This window comes from Atractosteus spatula (assembly GCF_055471065.1).
Source record: "Atractosteus spatula isolate fAtrSpa1 chromosome 10 unlocalized genomic scaffold, fAtrSpa1.hap1 SUPER_10_unloc_5, whole genome shotgun sequence".
Classification (NCBI taxonomy): domain Eukaryota; kingdom Metazoa; phylum Chordata; class Actinopteri; order Semionotiformes; family Lepisosteidae; genus Atractosteus; species Atractosteus spatula.
This window is the reverse complement of record NW_028296625.1, coordinates 475,594-482,920: the sequence shown is the minus strand read 5'-3', so window position 1 is coordinate 482,920 and position 7,327 is coordinate 475,594. Positions and strand designations below refer to the sequence as shown.

The 7,327-nt window shown below is 38.6% G+C and overlaps 1 non-coding gene across 1 annotated transcript; it reads left to right on the top strand.

Moving 5' to 3' along the window:
- The first annotated feature begins 5,107 nt into the window (after nucleotides 1–5,107).
- On the top strand, nucleotides 5,108–5,189 carry trnal-uag (transfer RNA leucine (anticodon UAG)). The gene has a single exon. It is a non-coding gene; the product is annotated as a tRNA-Leu (tRNA).
- The last annotated feature ends 2,138 nt before the right edge of the window (nucleotides 5,190–7,327 follow it).

The following is a 7,327-nucleotide window of genomic DNA, read 5'->3' as shown; positions in this document are numbered from 1 at the left end:
GATGGTTTCGATCCATCGACCTCTGGGTTATGGGCCCAGCACGCTTCTGCTGCGCCACTCGTCATGGGGTGATTCAACACAACTGCTCTATCTTTGCTTTCTAAAAGTGCGCCCGAGATGAAAAGTCTAAACGGTAAACGCAGACGTCACTTTGAGCACTTGGTCTTTTATAGTACAAAACATCACCCGCTGCTCTACATGGGCGTGTCTTCAATATCGTTGAGAACCAAACCTTCTGCTTTCCGAGGCAACTGATTCTTTCGTCGTTAATTCCCAAATCTTCAATGAGAATCAGTGAAACGAAAATCAAACACATGTACACACTCGCGTCCTAACCTGAAAGAAAAATCTACACCCACTTTATAATACTGAAAATGATTCAGGAAGTACAGCAATGTACTAAAACCAGCGAATGCATCTGCATACATAAAATGTCAATTTTTCAAAAGTAAAATCTTCAGCTTTGAAAGATTGTCATCCATATATTTTTGTTTTTCTCTTTTTTTACATAACACGCTTTCGAGAAACAAACTGTCTTTTAAGAAAGGCTTCATTAGAAAATATGTATCTTGGTTTGCTAAGTTAAAATCGGCACATCCCAGTGGGCAAAAGATGTAGAATATACGACTATTAAACGCATACCTTAGACGTGTAAATGTGCTCCGTAAGTGGTCTAGAATGAAATTCTAATATACGTATATCGTTATACGTCAATTAGACATCTATGATTATATGTTTATTATACATAAATGGTTGGAGTTCTATTATACGGATAAATTTAGAAGACTATAATACATATATAGTTAAAGGTCTATTATACATCAAAGAAAGATTTTTATAGGTGTAGAAACTAGTAAATAAAGCCAATGATTTATTTTAGAAATGTATTCTTAAAATATACAATTATTCACACCTGAAAAATATGTAGTTCAAATTGTAGATTATATACAATATTGTAATCAACAAATGTCTAATCATCATAAAAAAACACAACTAGTAAACTTTAGTTACAAATTCTAGTAACATGGCAATATATATATATAGTAATGACAAAGACAAACTAATTACATGAACACGCTAATATTTAACTCAAAACCACATTTCGATTCAAATATAAATTTTACAGTAATTTACAACTTCTTTATTTCCACGAAAATATTATTAATGTAGCACAAACGCTACTTTATAATAAAGACAGAAAGAAACTCTTTGTTTTGTGTCTCATGGTGATCCTCCTCTCGATACTAATGAAATGTTTAATATGATCCCTCGAGAAAAAAAAGGAGTCAATTTCCGCCTGGAATGATTGATGCCCCATCAAACATTTTATAATATCCCTGGAAGATTATACAGTAGAATCCTGGTTCGTGGCTTAAATTCAAGGTAAACAAGACTAAGGAAACGAGTTGGAAACATTTCACTACATTGGGCAGTATGTGCCAAAGAGCATACTGACATTCCTTTTATAGCTCAGTTGGTAGAGCGTAGGAGTGTAGCGGAATCAGCAGGGAATCCTTAGGTCGCTGGCTCGAAGGAAGGTGCTTTTTGTGTACTTTAATCAAAGAGTTAAAAAAGCGAATCTGTTTCATTCAGACATTGATCAAAAGCTCAATAAACGACGAAGCAGAGGCTCCTGTTCCGAATTCAGCCCACGTCTGATTGTCTTGTTTTGGCCAAGATCTGATCTTTGAATTAAGGGACTACACTGTCTGCTTTGTAATTCAAAAATACATACAAATGTCAAGTTTTTTGTGGATATAAAGGTGTTCTCTGTTTTCAAAGGATAGGTACTTAATTGGCATAATGATTTGGTATTGATTTTGTATCGTTGTATTATAAAGTTTATGCTTTCTGTGTTTTTATCGTATTGTGAACTTATTTTTTAAACAAATGCTTACAAAGGCAAACACGGCACACATCTCTTTATACCAGTGGTGAATTGTACATTTTTTATTAAGTACAAGCTACTGTGCACTTCTGGGAGTATAACAGGTTCGATATAAAGTGGCAAAAATATAAAAGGGGAAAATACCCCAGACTGCGTGTAAAGCCCTCGTTGTGACTGTTTTAGATAAAAATGGCGTACTGTGCACGAAATGTTGCAGAAACACAATCTGATATTTTGATAATTATTATTTTAATAATTTTATAAGTATGAGACCCCGGATCCAAATCTTCAGTTCTGATTTTTTTAAAGTGATATCTTCTCTTCCTGTCGTGGAAGTCACACGATGTGAGCAATTGTTTTTTTTTACGTTACAATCCAAAGAGCCTCAGACGCACTGTAACCAAACCAGGATGGATTCTGCTGGGAGCCGGACTGAGCTCATTCTCACTCCCTGTGCTGAAAACAGAATTAGCACTTCCCCGAATATCGTCTACAGCTGCTGGATGGTGCTCTGCGTCTTACTGCTCCGGCAATTACTCTGACGAAAGACAGATCACTTGGGCGCTTTTAACCTTCTCGCAGCTACGGGCGAGACTGACGCTCGCGATATGAAGGCACCCGCTGGTACACATTCTCTAACTTTCACAATCGCGACAGACTTCGCTTTTTAAAACAAAAGTGGATATAGCCCTGAAAAAAGCATTAGCTTTATCAGTTTTTACATTAATCTATTTTGAATCAAAGTTTGATATTTTTTTTTATTTTTTATTGCATTTTACATTATAATAATAATAATCATTATTGCTTACACGTATATAGCGCTGTTCTGGATACTCCACTCAATGCGCTTTACAGGTAATGGGGACTCCCCTCCACCACCACCATTCTCCTGAATGAGCACAGAGAGTCAGGACCTCGGTTTTACGTCTCAGCCGAAGGACGGCACCTGTTTACAGTTTAGTGTTCCGTCATTGTACTGGTGTATTAGGACCCACATGGACCGCAGGGTGTGCGCCCAGCGACAAAAACTAGACGTGTGTCGGGCTCGGCTGCGAGCAGAACAATGACGCCACGGGGACAAAGGAGAGAAAATCAAAACGGTTCTATAAAAGACTTGTGTCAGCTGTCTTTTTGCAGTCTGGACTCTAAATCCTCCGATCCGATTTAAATCTCTCTAATACCTGAGCTGCGGCTTCTTCCGAGTATTTATTCGTATACTTATTATGTGTAAGTGTATAGATGAAACCTTTCATATATTGTTCAGTTTAAATCAAAATGCTTTACTAATACAAGAGAGAAGTATAGTATGAAGGATGTGACAAATTTATGATTTCTTGGAACAAAACGGTTTTTATTTGCATTCGAAATGAAGCGGAATTTTAGCGCGACACACAAACCCTTTGTCTTTTTAGAGTGATTTTTAAATAGATATAAATGTAGAAAACGTGTTTTTTTAACACTACAGTAGCACGGTCAGTGGCGTAATGACTAGCGCGTCAGGCCTCGCGTCAGAAAATTATAGGTTCGACTGCCGTCTGGCTTGTTGCGTTTATACCACTTACATTCTTTTATATAAATGAACTGCACCTGAAAGCTATAGAAAACACTTTGGGTAAGTTGTCTGCAGCCTCATGCGAATTTCGACAACTTACCCAAAACACTGTACTGTCTGGAGATCAGCTCCAGCTCTGAACTGCAATGAAAAACCATGCCTAACAAAACTGGAGAACAGCTGAACTTGTGCTCAGTTCGGTGATGAGGGTTCAGAACTGTCGTTGTTGTAATTAGCACGAACTGCACAGGCTCTGAATCAGACCATGTCAATTAGTCTGATCAGTGTAGGACACGTTAATGTAGAATTATTAATAGGTTTGTTAGTTAGTTCAGGTTTACCCACCTGAACTAATGTAGAATTATTACTTGGTCTGTCTCTTGTTTGTATATAAATGAATGTCTCTGACAACTTAATGTTAGTTTTACGATGTAGGTCAGGCGTTGACATATGCACGAGTATACGAAATGTCTCACTCCTGATTCAACTCATGTTCTATAGGAGATTGGCGATTCCTCCTGTTTCTCGTACAATAATATCAGAACAGAAGCCCGTGTCACCCAGCAGTGATTCAAGATCGACTGGCATCTTTATCCCTTTTTTGTTCGTGATCATTATTTTCTTTAGTTATGATCAATATTGAACTTTTTCGAAATGAAGTGACAATAATCAAACATGCAGGCAGATTTTTTAAAAGTATTCAGAATTGACAGGGTGCCCCTTTGGAACAGTCGTCAGAAAATGTGAGAAAATGAAAGTTATGTAAGCTCTCACACAAAGCATTGAAGATTGGAATCTGAGTGTAAAAAAGCTACCCGTCTCCCAATGATAGGCAGAGATACACACCACGACTCGAATAGACTCAGCGAACTTTAACACCTATGATATTACGAGTGCTTTGCACGTGTCGAACTTCAAGAAGGAACTACTACAATAGTTGTGGACATAATTCAATACCACCGGCAAAGTCCAATGCCGGCAACGTCTGAGAAAATAATGTTCACTCATGGAATTTGGTCTTTGAATGGCTGGCGGGAAAATTAATTTATACTCCTGTTGCACCCTCAGCTGAAACATGTTAAAATAACAACGCAGATTTGTTGGAGAACCTGACAATAATTATTGGGTTAGCACTGTATGTGTTCTGGTATATTTACTTTAATTTTAATATAAATGTAAACATGCATGCTGTATAATCTATTGTAATTTTAAAATATGTTAGCTGAGGATGCGAGGGGGATATTATACCTTGTGAAACACGCAAGGAACTGTAAAAAAGGCTGGTATTTGAATAAAATTGGCGAGCACAAGAAAACCACAATTTATGTGGTATTATCATCAATATCCTTCAAAATCGACGTTCAAATGAAGGATCTGAAGAAACTATGAAAAAAGCAACAGTAGTAGCAGAGGATTTTGAATTTTGCTTTTTAAGTCAGTAGATCACCGTAGAGTTGCGCCCCTACAAACAGCACAAAGGATGAATCCCACCTCCTTCATTATTGCTGTTTGTGCCGGTGAAAGTAGTGTTTGTGGTATTGAAAGCATCTCGGAAGATAAAGGTGCAGTCACTTCCACATGTCATGATATCATTAGATCCGACGACAAGAGCCGAAGCCCCCGGCATTTACCAAGCCAGCAATGTGAGGAAGAGGGGCATGGAGGGAGGTAGCGTGGCCGAGCGGTCTAAGGCGCTGGATTTAGGCTCCAGTCTCTCTGGGGGCGTGGGTTCGAATCCCACCGCTGCCAAATGTTAGTGTTTTCAGACCTGCAATACGATCAGTAAAAGCGCTTTTTGTTAGGCTGCGGGAGGTGTTTAGAGATAGACTTTCTAAAATACAGGCTTAACATCAAGGCAGAAAAAATATTTTGTTTTCTCAACATAAATTCTCTTTGGCATGTTCAGCTTTATGTAGGGAACAACATCTGCCGAGATCACTTTTGAGGCAGTGCACATGATAGTGTACCGGCAAGTACATTTAATATTGGCTGTGGTGGTGAGCTGCTTTTGTCTGTGAAACTTTTAATTCTTCACGCCGAATCATTGGTAGGGGTAAAGCTTATTAAATCTTCGAACATAGTGCTCCATCAGAAATACTTTGTTCGTGGTCAAAAGAGATCAGAGGATTAACTTCATGAATTCACATAGCATACCTTACAGGAAAGATTTAAAAGGGGAATTGATTGTGCTTCCTGATGTTGCTCCTGTGGTTTCTTTGGATACAATGGTGAATGTTCTTTGACGTTCTACTAGAGTATCCACTGGGTGGGCTTTGTCAATCAGCTCGGATAGGTCATCAGTGCTCCGTCTCCGGAAAATAATCAGCACTGTCGTTTTTTCCTGTGCTGTCTTTTAAAACATATAAGATCACGAGTTTACAGATTTCTCCAAATAACAACTATACATTTTAACCCAGCGGTTAGCATTCCTTCAATCCAATAGTTTTACTCCGGGTAAAAATCAGCGAAATATATAGAGAGATGATATTCAAATATTTCAACATTCTTATTGGATTACCTGTATGGATATATCGCTCAGAATTCCTAATATGATTTTGAGTTCAGTTTTGCTTTACTACTTTCAGAGTCTTTTATTGACCTCCTGAAGCACAGAAGTGACATAATCACAAATGCGACCTACCTGTGCTGCTGTTTTTGGTTAATAATGATTATTGCGAGAAAAAAAAAACAGCTCCTTGCATTAAGAGCACGCTCGCTGGTTGTGTTTGGTATTTTCCGTGGTGCTCTTCCTCAGCTGCAAAGTTATTTGGCTAGCAAAGACCTCTGAGAAGGAGTCTGAATCCGTCAACAACACAGGAATTCTAAGATCGCACTGCCGTCTTGTGTACAGAGATCTGCTTTTTCCTTATTGAGTGTTTTGGTGTTTAAGAACACGTATCCTACCTTGAATGCTAGTTTCAAAAGATATGTTACCGGATCACAGATTTTCTTGAAAAGATTTGGGGATGCACTTACCGGGATTCAAACCCGGCTCAATTATTTAGAAGGCACCTATAGCACCAACGCACTTCTGAGAAACACCGGCACATTTCCGCAATCCTCCCTCTCACCTACAAAGTTATGAAGAGACAGACGTCCAATGAAAACTAATTTGATTCACTCAAGGCTCCGCTCTTTTATTGTGATGTCATTTTAATTAATGTTAGCTGTGATAAGGTGTCGTTTCTGTCTCTTAAAGTTTAAGTCTGCTCCTTTCTTCCTGGTTTAGAAATAATGTTCCATGATTGTTTACAAACACCACTATCAATTATTTGTCCAGCTCTAACGCCTGTGTGCGTTGACAAGGCATCTCCAAAGGACATATTAAATAACATGATCCTTCCTGTTACCATTCCTGTGGTTGGAGCGTTGTTTCGCCCTTTTTCGTTCTTCTACAATATTTGCAGACAGGGCTTTATCACTCGAGTTGTACAAAACAAGTCGGTCCATGAAAATCATCAGTACTGCTGTTGTTCTATGCGTAGTTTAATCAAGGCAGTCGAGTGAGGAGGTAAAAAAGCACTCCCCCGTCGATAAATCAATCATCGTCGCCCGTGTGACTGGATATAAAAATAACTGATTCATTTTTACCCAGTCTCTGGAAGTTTCGATGCGATTATTTTTCCTTCCTTATTTCTTCATTCCTATGAATTTACTCTGTAGTAAAGGAAACGCGAAAGCGGGAAACTGTAGGCATTCTTCGTGAGTGGTGGATTGTGTTCAGAGAGCATCAGCACATCTCTAAGTCAGTTCCATTGATAGGTCTGTTGGGGATTTAGCTCAGTGATAGAAGGCATGCTTTGCATGTATGAGATCCCGGTATCTTTAGGTGCTTTATATTACTGTGCTCACATCGCAATCTTCTGTTGAATGTGAACTCTTTGCTC